Source organism: Falco punctatus (genome assembly GCF_963210335.1).
Source record: "Falco punctatus genome assembly, chromosome: 3".
Taxonomy (NCBI): Eukaryota; Metazoa; Chordata; class Aves; order Falconiformes; family Falconidae; genus Falco; species Falco punctatus.
Window position 1 is genome coordinate 114120431 of NC_137582.1, and position 16533 is coordinate 114136963.

The window sequence follows — 16533 nt, forward strand, 5'->3', positions numbered from 1 at the left end:
TTTCCCAATTTCAGGAGCTTTTGTGTTGAGTTCTTAAGCGGGGCATGCATGGTAGATGCAGCAGACAGCAATTTGCAATTCCCTTACAAAAAGCCTCTCCCCAAACCAGGCCTTAGGAATGGAAACTCTTCATTGAATTCAGAATCAGGATGGATTCAATTGCTTTTGCAGATGAAAATGCTGGACAGGTTCCAAAAATTACATTGGTTTGTATTTTCAGAATTAATTTTTCACATTACGTTTCACAATGGCATTTGTCATTTAGAGTTTGAGCTCCTTGAAGAAAACAAAACATTTAAGAAACGATTAATAACCCCAATAGGAGCAAAACTCTTCGCCTGGAAGGGCAAATAACTATGTGTTGGTTACAGTGTCAAAATCTGGGACTTCATCTCCTTTATTTTCTAATATCTTTTTCAGTTTGATTCAAAGCAACTTGGCCACTGAACACCTTGGTCCTACCCCAACCCCTCCAAGAACCCAACAGGCTGAAGTGCATCTGAAACGTCACCTTGGAAAGCAGTGCTGCGTGTCGCGCCCTCGGTGTCCTGTTCCTCCCTCTGAGCATCCATTAACTCTGGCAGGTCCCACGAGACAGCCACCACCCCTGGAATTCCACTACTGCTCTCATGCTGACATCTGGGTTGGTGCTGGGCAACCACTATCGCCTGACTACGAGCACCAGCTAATCCAGGATGCCATCGTGTTTCCAGAGTCCCCTGCACCTGGAGAAGCATTTTTTCCAGAAGCCACTGGCAGTCCCAGGTGTTCAGCCCATCTCCACACAGCGCAGCCCCGAGCCCCAGCTCAGGCTGTGTTAGTTTAAAAGCCCCGCAGAGGATGAGCAAAGTCATCTGTCCTAATTCCCGACGGCGCATTTTACCAGCGCAGGGTTTTCTTCACGAGAATATTATTCCTCGATATTTCCTGTTGTTTTCACCCAGCTTGTTTATGGCAAATAGACCCTTGAGATACAGTCCTTTTGTCCGGGAAAGCTTTAATGATCTCAGAGTCATTGTGTTGGCATCAGTTTAATTCCAGCTGCTATAAGCTGGCAAGCTGATGAGAAGAGATGTGTTTATGGGATCTCCGGCTATTTTGCTGTGGTGTGCGGTGCTGTGCTAACACAGACTTACAGGGCCTTGCAGGGCCATTAATTAAAGGCACTCTGGAAAGCTATCACTAATCACTTTGCAGGTATCAGAGGGGTGAGCCTTGGGAAAAGTAACCCTACCCTGCAGCGGGGTGTGTTTCTCTAAGGAAGCGACCATTTCCAGGCTGGGATTTGGAGCATCTCCCTGTCAAATCCCTGCTGGCACTGAATTTTATGGCAGCTTTCTCACCTCTGAGCTCTGGTGGCTTTGCCTGGCAGATCATCCTGCCTCGCTGAGAGTGCAGCATCATTTTCCATACCCCAGCTGTACAACCCAGTTGTCTTAGGCAATGCCTGGAGCTTTAATTGGGGCTGGATGTGAGGATGAGGATGCTGGAAGGGATTGCATGCAGCTGTATGGTTGCTTGCCATCAATTAGCTGGGAGTGCATACCGTGGTGTGAAAGAGGGTAAACAAAACACATCTTGGCCAATTCTAACCAGTTTGTCCCTGTGAGCCACACGTGCCAAACCTTGGCTGCTGCCAGGCTTCTCGGAAGGCTTGTCCATGCAGGGACTCGCTGGAAAATTAATCTGAATTAAGCAAAAGCCTGAATTTCCCGTGGATTTGCTAAACTGCATTAAACCCCAATGTGAATTATGCTAAATGAAATTAAAACTACATTAATTTTAAGAACGCTGCCGTGTGTGTTTGAAGAACAGGTTAATCATCATGGGCATCTCTCTGCAGACAAACCGGGGAGGGGGGGAGGCCAGGAGGCGGGGGCTGTGCAGGTGCCCCCTGCTCATTACAAAATGTGGGAGTCCTCTGGGCAAAAGGATGTGGTTTTCCCACCTTGAAAAGCTGGAGGAGAAGAAGAAAGCATGGTATCTCTGGGCAACGGGCCGTGCCCAGGGTTTAGGTCTGGACCGATGAGGTCTCTCCCCGGAGCTGCCAGGGGCTGAGCGCCTGCCGTCCGCTCCCCACGATGCAGAAAGCAGAACAGCTCTATCGCAGCCTCTGAGGAAGGGCAACACAGAGGATTTGCCATGAGAACTCCCTTCCTTAGTCCTAATCCGTGTCACTCGAAGTACAGCGGAGAACCAAATCTGACAGCTGTTTGAGTTTACCCCAGCACAGAAATCTCCATGTGAAACACTCAGGGCTTTTAAGCCCTGTTTATGCCCCAAAGTGAAAGCAGCATTAACTCACCCAGTGCAGAAAACAGCCTTACTGACATAAATGCACTTATGTGGGGAAGAGGAACAAGCTGTGTTACTAGAAATGACTTTATACCTTCCAACTAAATCCACACTTGCTTTTGTGCTGATACAACTAATAAGCAGTTAATATGCAGTCCCATCAGCACAAGGAATGGCAAAGCCCTCTTTCCTTGAGATCTGCATTTCATGCTTGATTGCGAGCTCCAGTGAAATCTTTTCCTGCCGTTCGAATGGGTTTTTCTAAATTCTCTCCCCCAGTGTGGAGTCTTTGATGTCTGATGAAGTAGAAGCCCACACTATGGCCTGTCATTCGGACAAGAATTGGTGATGGGGCGCATTTGTAGGCTTTTTCTCCTCTATGTGACTACTAGTGTGTACAAAAACTTAATTGTATGGGAGCCTGCTTGCTCCTCCATCAAATCCACTTGAAACTGCCAATGGGTTCAAAAATTATTAAGGTCAGAATAAACACGCAGAAACGCACATACATTCATTACATGATCATATGAGCTTAATTTCCTCAGGCAAGCAGGCTAAAAATATCCCACATGCCCAGAATAGGTAATTATACTGGTATAAAAACACCGCAGGGTCGTGCTGGTTCCCTCCACTCTCTGCACAGTTTGAAGCGGTGCCCTGACACATCCAGCGTGCCTCTGCCCACCCCACCTCCCACAGCCAACAAGCATCTTCCACCCAGAAAGGGGAAATGCTGAATTATTGATTTCCATTTGCACGGAGCACAATCCTACCGCACTGTGCTGGGGGTGGGCAAAGATACACTAACCCCCTGAGGTGGCCCGGGGAGATGTCCTTTTAGATCATCTCCTCACACACACACACACCCCTTGAACAAAATGCTTCTGTCAGGCTGGGTTTTGAAAGCAAAGAGCTATAATGATGATGGACGGTTCCAGATCATCGCCTGCAAAGCCACATCCCGGAGAGCTGGCTCTTCTCACCAGGCCACCAAGAGGCTTTGCGAGCGGTTGGCACCAAGCAAACGTGATGCCGACTCGTGGGCAGCTGGAGCTTGGCTGCTGCCTCCATCCCCCAGCCGGGCCCACGGCACTCGCTCCCAGCAGGGTGGGGGATCTCTGTTCAAATGAAGACAAGTTGCACCGCAGCACTACGGAACTTCTTTTCGGGGGGAGGAGAACCATGCACTAGTTAAACTTGGACTCGTGTGACTACTTAAAGATGTGTATGATGATGGTGAGGAAAGCCCACAAGCACGGTCTAAGTGTCCCCCTTCCCAAAATTAAGTTTTTGGGTAGCTAATTAGTCCTCAAATTATTTTTAACCAAAACGAAGTGGTTATTTTTAACCAAAATAAGATGCCTGATGTACAGTTTTGGAGTGTTGAGGCTTTGCTGTCCCTTTTGCCATGCAACCAGGGCTGAGAACAGGCGCTAACGAGAGGAGCGACGCCTTCGTTTCACACACCTCATTTCCAGACAGATTTTCCTTTGCCCAGTGACGCTGATGAAGGGTTTGAAGCTCTGGTGGAATGGTGTTACTGCTTTCACTGGAGGCTTTGTGCTCCAGCTGAAGGATCTCTCGGGGCACAATCCTTCCTACCAAGCACAACTGATCCTTTTCTAGGTCCTGAAGCAGTGAGTTCTCCATGGGGGCCAGATCAAAGTTACAATTTGGAGCACTGCAACAGAGGTAATTAGCCTGGCTGTTTAAGGCCATTTCCTCTTAAGTAGGCCTACAAAGAGTAATTAACCCCTTGTGATGAACCACTTCCCCTAAACAACTGCCTCTTGGGCGCCCACATTTAAAACACATCAGGTGCTGGCTGGCTGCATGAGGAACCTTTCCAGTTGCCTGGAGGGAACAGGTTAGGGTGTCTTTTCTTTTAGCAGGGCACATTCACAATTTAAATAAAGCAAATGATAAAAAAAAAAAATTACAATCTTCAGCATAGCTATCTATGGACAAGATTAAAATTGGACAGGTTGATTATAACCTGTCATAGTTACAAGCTAATGAAATTCCATCGACAGGGCACGAAGGGCCTCGAACCTCCCTGAGACAAGTTTCCAGGCCTTTCAGCTGAACTCTAAACTTTGATCATCTGCTGATGAGTTTCTGCTGAGCTCCCGTCAGCCGAAGACAGGCTCATTTCCATCCGCCAGCACGGCACCGGCCGGCAGGATTGAGCGGTTGACAAGTGAAGCGGCAGGCGAAGGTCGGTGTGACAGCTGCGGCGGGTCGGTGCTGGGCACGCCATTCTGGGTGCCGTGCATCCCTGTGAGTGATGCTGTTCCAAGTTCAGCTTTAGCCACCTTTTGCATTTCACTGAGCTGTGCAAGTTCATTGCCTTGGGGACAACCTGTCCCATGGCTCTGGAAACCCAGCGTGCCAGAAAAGCTTTCTTAAGCCCACGGGGAACTATTTAAGGATGATAAAGCTCAAACTCTGATCTTTTTCTAGGGAATTTTCATGAATCAAGTTATTTCTGAATCTTTTCCTTTAAAAATGAAGGCTAGAAGGAGTCCTCTTGTTTCATCTTTTGCTTGGCAAGGGATTTTTTGCAAGCCAGCTTTTCAGAAAGCTGGATCAGTTTATGTGATCATACAGTTCAACGCAAAAGAGGCTCCAGGTATATGTGCCTAGCGGGGGCAGTGTGTTCAGTTTTGAAAAATCTCAGAGTTGGGTCCATCTTAAGGAACCTTAAGATCAGCCAAGCCCTGTACACTTCAGATCCTCTTTAGTCAAGGAGATCTTTTCATCCCAAAGTGAATTTAATCCCAGTCATCCTATTGCCACCACACCTCACAGCAGTGACCTCAGCCAGCGGGGAGGCACTCAGAGGCCAGGAGGCTTCCTCCCTGATGATCACTAGTGACACTGCAGCATCAGGTCTTCAGTTTATGGTCATACACAAACCCACTGTGGATACAGGACAGTTCACTTAGCGGCTCTCCCAGCAACCCTTAGTTTCACCCTTAAATGTTTGGGAGTGGTAATTTATGTGCAGAATGCAAGAACTAATTAGTGTGTCTCTTGCTTTCTGAGAGGGAGCAAAAACCATAGCAAATGACATTCCAGCAAAAATGGGGTCAGCTCAGATTAAACTTTCTTCCCATTTATCTTTGGTCTTTAGCATTAAATTTACCATACATATTAGAAACAAATTTTAATTTTCCACAGCATTGGGCAATATCTTTTCCTTAAAGCCTAGAAGAACATTCATTAGCATCCTCTCCCTCCGGTTCAGTATGATTGTCTCCTCGTTTGCACATAAATGTGAAGTTTGCTGCCTGGGCAACTTGCCTGAATGACATCAAAGTTCCCGTATCTATATGCAACACGCACATATACACAAATGAAACTCCCACCCACGTTCACCTACCTGTCCTTTGCTATTCTTGTTTCAAAATAGTGTTTCCCAAAACCACTTGCAAGAAGATGCTGCTGACAACACCAGAGCATGAGAAGGGACCTCTAGCAATAGAAGTGTGTGCATCAGTTGAACTTCCTATCTAATTAAAGCAGACTTCCCACCTTGAAGTTAGGTCTTAAAGTTAAGCCACGCCTGAACAGACAATAGCACGAAAAGATATTTCCGAAGGGCAACTCACCCTGTCTGATCAGGTGCTGTGATCGTGAAGGGTCTGCGAGGGGTCATCAGTGTTCAGTAACCTGCTCAGTCCCAAACTGCCCAAAGGTCACTTCAGCCTGAAATAGGCACAGTCTTGTTCCAGTGAACGTCAGATGCATTCGTCTCGCCCAGCTTTAGATATTTTTAAGGCAGGCGACAGTCCTACCGTGACAGCTGGTGGGCACGTGGCTCAGGTGGGCTGTTGGGGGTAACCACCACCGGCTGAGGTGCTCCACACCTTGGAAGTGCTGCTTTCTCTCCAAGTACAGCAGGACTCTGACGGCCATCTCCGATGGAGACAGAGAAACACTGGACTTCTGATGAAGTGAGACGAATTTCGTGCCCATCCCACTGCACACTGCCACAATTTAATAAATAATTATAGCCCTTTGTATCGCTGCACCTCGAAGCGGGGATCTGGGCCGTAGTGAAGCGTTCCCCGTCTGTACAAGGAAGATAATAGCACTTACCTATCCCCAGGCTTGCTATGAGGATGAATACATCACAGAGAGCTAGATGCTCCGATACTATGGTAATCAGGTGCTATCTCAGCACACCAGAGAGATAAGAGCCTACAAAGTACAGATGGCATTTCAGCTACAAATCCCTGGCCCGGTGGGGCAGAGGCAAAATGTATAAAATGAAAGCTGCCTGCTAGGTTCACGTAACCCTCCATTTTTGAGTCAGTTTTAAGGTTGTTTTTTTTTTCTGCTGTAATATCACCATAGGTAGCAACACCCCACTGGAGTGAAGGGACAGCAGCTGTGACGCCAAGGATGATTTTTCCAAAAAGCCAAAACAGCTGTAGCCGTTCCAGCCAACGCTGACATTTAGCAATGTATTGACCCGCTCAACAGCATCCAAACGTTTCTTCTCCTGATTTCAGCAATACTAAAGCAAACAGGAAAATGACAGCAGTTTCTTACCTGGAGCTACCAGGGTGCCAGGTCTTTCCCAGTGGATTGCAATGAACTCTACCAGCAGTGACCTGCCTGTGCAGGATAAAACACAACGTCAGCATCCCTTATCCTAATGTCATCCCCAAGCCTTCTGTACAAGAATAAATAGTGAAAAGAGGGCTCAATTTTGGGTGCCAAATGCCCTGATTCTTCCCTTGCAGAAGTGAGATGGGAACACAGAAAAATGATTAGAGGGCTAGATGGTGCTGCACATTTGGAAAGAGAGAAGCCTGGGAGAAGATAGCAGATAGATGAGATAAGCAGCCTGTGCAGAGCTGATGGATAGAGGGGGAGTGCGGCTCTCCTTTACTAGCTCACTCTTTTAAATATTGATCTGGGAGCTTTCTTGGATCCGTATCAGTGAGCTCTGATTTACGTTCCCACCTCTGACTGCCTTGTGTTCTTTTCCCAGTGGAAACTCAAAGGGCTTGTACCTACAAATACCCATTTTCCACTTGGCCAGCTAGCTGGCAAATGCGAGCACCGCTGCGTGCCAGCTGTGCACAGATGTCCATGGGCTTTGCCATCTGCAGAGTGTGGGACGATGCTTTCGCCCTGCATGGCACAGCAGCTGGAGTGAGTGGAGGACAGGCAGAGAGCACTCCAGACATCCCTAAAGGAAGAATTTTAAAAATTTTCTTCACCCACTGTCCTTTGATCTTCCTCTGACTCGTGGTTCAACCCAAGGAATGTTGTTTAACTTCCTTTATGTGCCATTTCTGCAGGACTATTTGAACTTGAGGAACTGGGTTTTTCTTCTGACTTCAAAGCCAGGTTTAATGACTGTAAAGAGCAGCACAGCTGCGGCACTCCAGGTACAAGATGCCCTGTCTCAGGGATTGTCAGGGAATAATAAAAGCATACATGGTAGAGACATGTTGCAAGTCACCTGCGCTGTAAATAAATGTGCCTGCTGCTCTCAGAATTGACTTCTCTTCATTGTAAGCAGAATGATTCTCTGAATTGAAATGCTTTCATATCTGAAGGGAGGGGATGAAGAGAAAAAAAATGTTCCCTGAAGATAAAAAGTGTAATAGTCTGTTTTATTTTCCACTTTCCACATCAATAATGAAAAGTTATCCTCCAGGGACAGCTATCAACATGCTCAACTCTACCTCTTACACATCAGCAGCACAAAGTATCCTTCAACGTGGAGGCTGTGATACAAAGCACCGGGCAGATCAGAGCCGGGGCGAGGGGGGCAGCGGGGCACGGCACAGCCCGCTTCCAGCCGGAGGCTACCGAGTTCCCAACTGGCAAGTGTTACCACTAAGGTCAGGCCTTGAAGTCATGTCTACAAAAGCAAATGGAGGCAGAGTGGCTCTATGAAGATACCCAAAAAAACTGGGGAAAAAAAAACCCTGCAAAAATTAAATAAATACAGGGAAAAGAAAATGGCAAAAAAATCCAAGCAGAAGCTGTCAAACAAGGGAGCATTTCCTCTTAAGCCAGAAATAAATAATATATAGACGAGGCTTCCTGCTGCTTGGTGATACTAGAGTTGACCAGGGGCTCAAATACCTCAAGGAAATGGTCTTTGTTCACTTGATTTCTTTCTCTGATTACTCCTTTTATCCCTCTGTTTTACCCTTTTACATCAGCTTCTCCCCAGCTCTGTCTGCAGTGACATTATACCCTTCTGGAAAAAATGACACCCCCCTCCAGCTGGACCTGCACTGACTCAGCTATTGCTCAAATTTCTCTTGAAAAACTGTTTAGGAGATAATATCTTCAATTTGCCTTCTAGACTGGGAGCGTTAAACATCAGGGAGCAGGACGAAGATGTGATAACCTATGCCAAGGTCATGCAGGGGCTCTGTTACCAAGGTCCGCCTCTACAGGTGAAGATCAATTCATAGGGCCGTTAAGTCCACTCTGACAGCAGATGAGCCCTCCAGCCATCTTCAAGCCTTATTTCCCCTACTTGTATAATGGTCCTCCCCAAAATGGTTTCTTCCAGGAAGAGTGATGCTCACCTGATCCATGTTCAGCATCCAGACCAGGGAACAACAGCCCCATGCTCTTGGCCTCGGCAAAACTGGAACATGCCTCTATTTTTTGCAAGAGTATAACCTTGGGATTCACAGTCTTCACCACGGCCTGCCCTGTGGTCTCTTTTTTGTCCCCCAGCTGATATTTTTCAGCCCAATGGGTCTCAGAAGCACAGGGACACACCATTAGCAGCCTTGTGCTACTTGGTAAATGCCAGTAAATTCACCAGAAAAAGCAGGCAATCATTCTGGGCAGCTTAATCTTTGACTGCTTAAATTAAGATCTTTTACAAGGGCTTTATTTTCAAGGAAAGAGTGATCAGCTTGTCCTGAAAATGAGATTCTTTTAAAGTCTTTCATCTGCATTACCCGCTTTTGACAAGTTTGACATGATGGAAGTCCTGTTTGAGTACATACTTAGCGGGTTTGATGTAAATTCTGGGCAGGCTTCTCAGGGAATGGATCTTCAAGTTACTCCACAGTCAGTTACCGACAGTGACCCACCTCTTTGCTTTCTGCAAGCAAATAAAACCTGGATTTGTTTTTATATTCTGATCCGTGTGTTTTTCTCTGCAATTAAGTGCTGCTTCTTTTATGGCTGCGTCTAATGCTTCACTGCAAAATATATCATTCTGAAGCAGAAGTGATGGTTTCACACATATCCCTCAGAGTCACCAAGTAGCCAAGAAGCTGTCACACCCGTTGAGCCAAGATGGCACTTGCCTGGGACTTGTTAACCATGAAAGCAAAGCACGTCCTATTTTATCAAGGTGAGAGGGAAAGTTGATACCTGCGTGTTCAATAAGGAAGTAACAAAAACAATAACAGCTATCTTGGTGAATAACAATAATGGACACCCTGCAAACAGCCAGGAAATGCCAGCCAGGTGGAAAATGCAAGTAAAAAGCATCTTACATATTCCAATTTGCTCTTCTGTCTTCCTCTGTTCAATAAGGGAGAGAAGGTTCTCTGTGTATGGAATGGACAAGAGAAATCAGGCAGCAGCGGTGCCCTTCCCAGTGTGCACCACTAACAGGTCTGTGATGGATGGAGCTCCTCCCATCTCCCAGCAGGCTTGACAGTAACTGTCACCAACCACAAGTAAAACTGAAGTAATTAATAGTGAGGGTACCACCGTCTTTCACTCTCATGCAGTTGGCTCCCATTTGAATAAGGAGAATCTTAATTTCTTGCTTGACTTGGGCTGGGCTTGATTGTACTTAAGATAATTCTAGTGCAGAGCTGGAGGACCTCTTTGGGCAAAGCTTAACCACAGGGACACTGATTCCTCTAGCAGAAAGCTGAGGACTGCTCCTAAGTGATGACTGTGGCCACAGCCAGGACCCTCACTGCATCCTGGGTCCATAGATTATCTGTGTCCTTTTTCTTTCTTTTTTTTTTTTTTTCTGTCCTGATTTAAATAAAAGCTGCAGCACCAAGCTCTAAATGTTGGTATTATTTATTATACCTAGGTGGGGGGTAGAGCTTCTTTTATTGCCTTATAAAAAATTTGATGCAAATCCCTGGCACACCAAAAGCTGGACCGAGACCACTGTCCTCCAGAAAGCCCAGGGGAGGACCTGCTGCAAGAGAACGGATGGCAGATCTGGAGGCAGAGGAAGAAGGGGAGGAAGGAACTAGTCAAGCCCAAGTGCTGTACCCCTTCCAGCCCATGTTGCTGAGATATTAGCATGCTTCAGCCCGCAGTGGGGCTTGCCCAATGTATTTCTCAGCCCAGCCAGGGTGCTGAGTGTCCAGCCCTGAGCCCGATGCAGGGTGACGGGGTGTGAAGAGTCTTTCATGGTGCAGAAGTAAGAAAGCTGCAATAGATCGGCCTGGAGCAAAGAGGATTTCAGGAGAGTAGAGAAAGCAAAAGTGTAACAGTGCCTGCTCCAGCACTGAATCCCTCTCCCCACCGATTGTGTCGAGAACTAGAAGTCTATCACTTCAGCCTAATGGAGCATCATCAACTTACCTCAATGAGGCACTTAATCGAAAGAGCATTTATACCACTTGGATTGCCAGCCACACTTTATGACAGCTCTTTGCGCAAGAGATGTCATTGTGCATTTACTTCTTTGTTAGACTAGATTGGAGTTATCAGCGGTTGAGTAAACCCTGCCATTCACAGGAACACCCTGCATATGTTTGCAGGACAGAAAGAAACAGAACAGGAAAAAAGACAGGGCTGGCAGAGACAGGCATGACTTTGGCGATAAGGGCAGATTCAACAAAGCCTTTCTTCAACAAGACAAGGTGATTTGGGCCATATCCTTAACTGGTGTAATCCCCATGATGGCCTGCATTCATGTCATCATGGGCGGTATCTGCGTTTAAGCAAAAAATAAGTAATTGAGTACTTACCATGCAGGACTGAACACCATTCTCAATGCAACAAACAGAGATCTACAACCTCTGATTTTCCATATAATTTTCTGAATTTGGCCCTTGTTTCTTGCTGTGGGCTGTACAACAACTCTGGTTGATGGCTCTTAAAAGTTGGTTTCTAATGTCCCCATCCGCCTTTTGGGCTGCACCAGGGGTTCGTGTCCCAGCCACCCGCAGTGCTGCAGCGGACAATCTGGATAGAGCACCATGCTCACACCAACCAAAGAAACCTTCCCCTTTGACAACACCATTCAGAATAAGGTATAAATATCTTATTTACAAATACGAAGAAGAAAAAAGCTCACAGCTGGAGAGCACTACAGGGTAAAAGAAAGTATGACTCCATTCTGCCAATTCCTGTAAGGAAACAAAAAAAAAAAAAAAAAAAAAAAAAAAAAGCAGCAATTATTGGTCTTCCTTCCTGAAAGCAGACTGAGACATATCCTGAGTCAGAGGAAGAAAATTCAGAGTGAGCCATTCTGAAGAGAAAGACATTAAATTCAGAAGTAGTGGTGGAAATCCTGCTGAGTTTAGGGCAAGGCAGCTACGGTATTTACCTAAAATGTATACCTTTTGTAGCTACTGGATTGCACCTAGGTACAGTGCTGAAAAGACGCTGCATTTGCACGCAGGGCTGAGTAAGCGTTGCTGATTCCCTTGGCGAACCCAGTTTACGCAGCAGAGTTGGACTCACCCTGTGGACTCGCCTCGGTGCTGCAGCGCCAGCTCTGATGTCCCTGCAGACCACCCAGCACCCAGCCAGCACCCGCTGCAGAGAGCACAGGATCCATCCTGCCAGCATCCATGGACGCGGTGAAATAGCCCTCTAGAGAGGCCTCTCTCTGTGTGCCATGGCATGTGCCTAGATGGTAGTTTTAGTCAAACGCCTGCAATTTAGGTGTCAAAAATGAAAGGCAATGGACGATCTGCATGAAGGTGTGCTTCAGGTCTTCCAGCTCCTCCAGGAGCCTGGCTAGGGCAGTAAGCAAAGTCCACCCAGGAGACTCCACCTTGGGACAAGACTTCCACTGAGCATCAGCACCCAGCTCTCACTAAAACCTTTTTGTTCTCTGAGCTCCTGCTTCTCCTTAGAGCTCTCCGCAGAGCCACAGGACCTCCTTCCCAACAAAACCAACAGGTTTTCTCTTTGCCTTGCATGTCCCTTCCTGCAGGTAACTCCTGGAACATCCTCCGTCGCTTTGGGGTCAGCAAGCTGCTGTGGGGCACCCCTTTTGGCCTGGGGCAAGGTCTGAAACCAGGCAGAAAATGGATCCCATTTCCTTGGCGTGGCGGAGAGAGCAGGATGGATGAGGGAAGCCTGCCTGGTGGCCCAGGGACTAGCTGGTGGGAAGACGGCAGTTTCCACACTAACCCGCAAGGGGTTTATTTGCCTCTGTTGAAATCCAGTGTGTAATTAACTGGTCTCTGATAACATTTGCCTTGTCAGGATAGAATTCAGATCTTATCTTGTCTGACAGCAGCGTTTATGGTGTTAATGCTGGGAAAGAAAGGGGGGGAAGCTGTAATTGTGGAAACCCTATTTAATTTGAGGATTCTGTTATCTTGTCACACGGGCTGAGATTTCACTAATAGATTCTGACTCTGGGAAAATTATATGCTCATATAGATGGGATTTTAACAGACAAGATCCCATTGATATTTATGTGAAAATACAGTAAGCTGCATTGAACGTTTAGAAACGTGGGTTTGCTTAGGAAAATTGCTAAGGGTGGCCGAAGGATCCTGCCAAGAGCTGCATCCTCCCCGGGTGGCCCAGGACAGGGCCAGAGGGTCATCACAGCAGACAGAGTGGTCCAGGGAGTTTTGATGGTCAGAGGGAGCCTTTGCCCTCATGCATCAGTGAGGACGGGGCTTACTGCCACAGAGCAGAGAGCAAGAAGCTTTAGATGGAGGTCACGTAAGCCCTCATATAAAGTTTCCAAGACATCCGCTGTGACCTGGTCATCCTGACAAAGATCTCACTATACATAAGGGCATGGACCTGTTTAAATGAGTCTCTGGACTCGCATGGAAGGCCATGAAGACGATCAGGGCTGGAGCACCTGAGAGAGTGGGGGCTGTCCAGCCTGGAGAAGGAAAGGCTCCGGGGAGACCTTAGAGCAGCTTCCAGTGCCTAAATGAGCCGACAGGAGAGCTGGAGAGGGGCTTTTTGCAAGGCTGTGTAGTGACAGGACAAGGGGGAATGGCTGTTCTATGATTCTATGGTACTTCTGGTTTAATCTTGGATTCTTTTTTCAGTTTTTAGAAATTGTTTGCCATTGTCATGTGTTCTTATGGAAACATGTGCAAAGGGAATTTTGCCACCCTGCAATGAGGATAAAACTGGGGAAACATGTGCCCTGCCAGAGGAGAATAAAGGAAGAGAAACAAAGCTTGCTGCCAACCCTGTCCCATTAGAGGACAGCAGAGCATCTACTCCCAGCACAGGATGGCAGGAGTGATGGTGGGTGCAGACCAGGGCCACCATGGTCACCCACCCCAGGCTGGAGAGATGCCACTCAGAGGACAGGCTTGTGGATAGGTGCTTACAACCACCACAAACGTTTGAATCCCATCTACTGCCTGCATGTCCACCCCCAAGCTCAGCTGCCTCCACATCCCCACGGCATGTTAGCAGAGCGAGAGGTGGGTGCATCAGGGCAACAGGCACGACCGCCAGACTCGGCATCACCTCCTTCTTTGACCAGAGCAGGTATGATGGATCCCTGATCAGGATCTAGCTTGGGTTGATAGGCAGAGTTATTTGCCTAGAAGAACAAAAGCCCACAGAGTATCTACAGTATCTTTTACAATGATGCTAACTAAATGGACGATAAATTATTTCTATTTATGACAAAATCATAAATACTAGACTACGGAAACCCAATGCATCTTCATCAAGACTATTGATTACCTTGCAGCTTGCTAAACACTGTTCTTAGGAGACCCTCCCTCCCTTCAGTCCAGCTTGACTCCAGCAAGAAGCTTGCAGAAACAGATTATTTGTGCATGTCGTATGTGCATGTGCATGTGCAAGGCTTTGAAAGACCCTGCTTGCACTTGAAAAATATTTGCCTGGAAACTGAACTAGTGATAAAGCTGCCTGTGCTTGCTATCAGCCAGGAGCATGAAACAGATGTCTGCTCCATAGCACTGAAATACTCAGGTCCAATAGCATAATCCAGCCATGCTGGATTTACTGAACATTTTTATCTTCCTTGCTGTTCTTTCCCCCTCCTCTGTGTAAGATAAGAGGAACAGTAAAAACTGAAATAAAAATAAAAATAAAAAAAATGCCCAAATAGCCTTGTTAGTAGATATTGGAGGGGTTTTATCATTATTATTTATTTATTTATAACTGATTAATTCTTATCGGTGATGCCAGCTGTCAGCAAGACAAATGTGATACCCCATTAACACCTGATTCCCCAGGGAAGCTGCACAGATGAATGATGTTTTTTTGGTGAGGCACCCGTTTGGTTTGGCTCAGGTCCCCCAGGTCCTGCCTATCTCGCTTCCCCAGGAGCACTCTACAGCAGGGATGCCAAGGGACCAGCCCCGACTCCCCTTCCCTCATTCCCTGTCTCCCCTATTTTCCCCTGAGAAGGGAGAAGGTTGAAGTGCCCCTGCTCTTGGACAGCAAGCAGGGATGTGAGAGCATGTTCTGGATGGTTTTGTGCTGTGGTATCTCTGAGTAAGGGCTTTGCAGAAGCGACAGAGGACATGAGGGACTGAGCTCTGACAAAGCCTGACCCAGACGGGCTGGAGCCCAGCCCAAAAGCTGCACTTGGCTGAATTTCAGCCAGAGCTTCCCACCAAAGCTGTGTCCTCATGGCTGAATTTTGGGTGGTATTCCGGCCCCAAAGGGCTTCTGAGGACCAAGAATTCTAGAGAAAAGGGGAGGACAGATGCTGCCACAGCACTCCATGCTTCCCGTAAGTCCTGCTCCACCTTTCCAAGCTCTGTAGTAAATTATTTATAAGTCATTTCTCCCTGTAGCATGCTGGGGAGAGGGAAGGGCCCTCTTAAGCACCTCTCTGGAGAGGGAGAGCATATTCTGCATATGACATGGAGGATTTTTTTCAAGCCGGCCCCTCTCCACCACTGTCTTACAGAGGGGTGTAATAGTGGCTGCTGGTAAGGTCAGCTCAGTGTCCAAGGACAGAGCATGAAGAGAAGGAGCAGATGGGAACGAAAGGACATTTTTTAATTAAATACCTGCATTTCTGAAATGTTTACACCCAGCCAGAGTGACGTGTTTCTCCTTGCCATCATGAAAGTGCTGTAAAGCCCCAGGTTCATACGAGCATCATGTCACACAGTTCTGTCTCGGCAGAAACCCGCCCCCCAGATCAGATGGCACAGTACTCCCAGTCAGGCTGGAGCACTGGAGGAGTCTGGGATCAGGGAACATGAAGCCATACGGTAACATGGCTGGAATGGGCAAGTGTTCTTACTCCAGATACTGGGATGAGCACCATGGAATCTTCAACAAGTAGGGAGACAGGGCTCTGACTGCAAGGGATGGTCTCCCTCTCTTCTCCATGCGATGTGCAAGGGGGACCTTGACCTCAGTAGGGCACACTGTCTGTGCACACTCCACATTTGTCACTGCATCTCATCTCCCTGCCCCCCATTTGGGCACAGAGATAACTGCCCCTCTTACCTGGGCAACTGAGGTGCTCCTCTGGCCTTCCTAGTGGTGACATGTGTGACACTGCCTTCAGCAATGGGGATGCCAGTGCTGCTGCAAAGTGCCGCAGGGCGGCTGCTGCTTTCACCGGCCTGTCGCTTGTGTCGGTAGAGAGGGTGAGACAGGGAGGGTGACACACAAATGCGGCCTGTCGCTTGTGTCGGTAGAGAGGGTGAGACAGGGAGGGTGACACACAAATGCGGATGGCACAGAGATTTCATTGTGCAGAAGTCCCATGTGTTGTGTTGCTCCCACAGGTAATCACATCCCCCTCCTGCCGCCATCCCTTTTGGAGATGGTGGGGAATGAGCCTCTGAGTGACTGCGGGAGGTGACAGGACAGAGGGATGACAGACTGGGCAAGTGCAGTCCCTGCTGGGAAGGGGGAGCTGGCAGAACAAGCTCTGCTGTGGTTACAGACCTTGTTTTCATATTCCCCCCACCCCACCCCGGTTTAGAAATGGCAGCCAATAGAAAACAGCTCTGGGGCCTTTCTTTAATAAGCAGTTTGGACTGATTTTTTGTCCTTTGTAGTGTAGTAGCCCAATTTATTCTACAAGAAGGCAGGCGTGGA

At 47.5% G+C, this 16533-nt stretch overlaps 1 long non-coding RNA gene across 2 annotated transcripts in view; it reads left to right on the forward strand.

Moving 5' to 3' along the window:
- LOC308059932 overlaps window positions 1–14561 on the forward strand; it is a 398174-nt gene extending 383613 nt beyond the window's left edge. For both annotated transcript variants that reach the window (XR_013926519.1, XR_013926520.1), the window contains exon 3: window positions 421–14561. This is a non-coding gene — a long non-coding RNA (uncharacterized lncRNA). The remainder of the gene's footprint in view (window positions 1–420) is intronic.
- Window positions 14562–16533: the final 1972 nt, after the last annotated feature.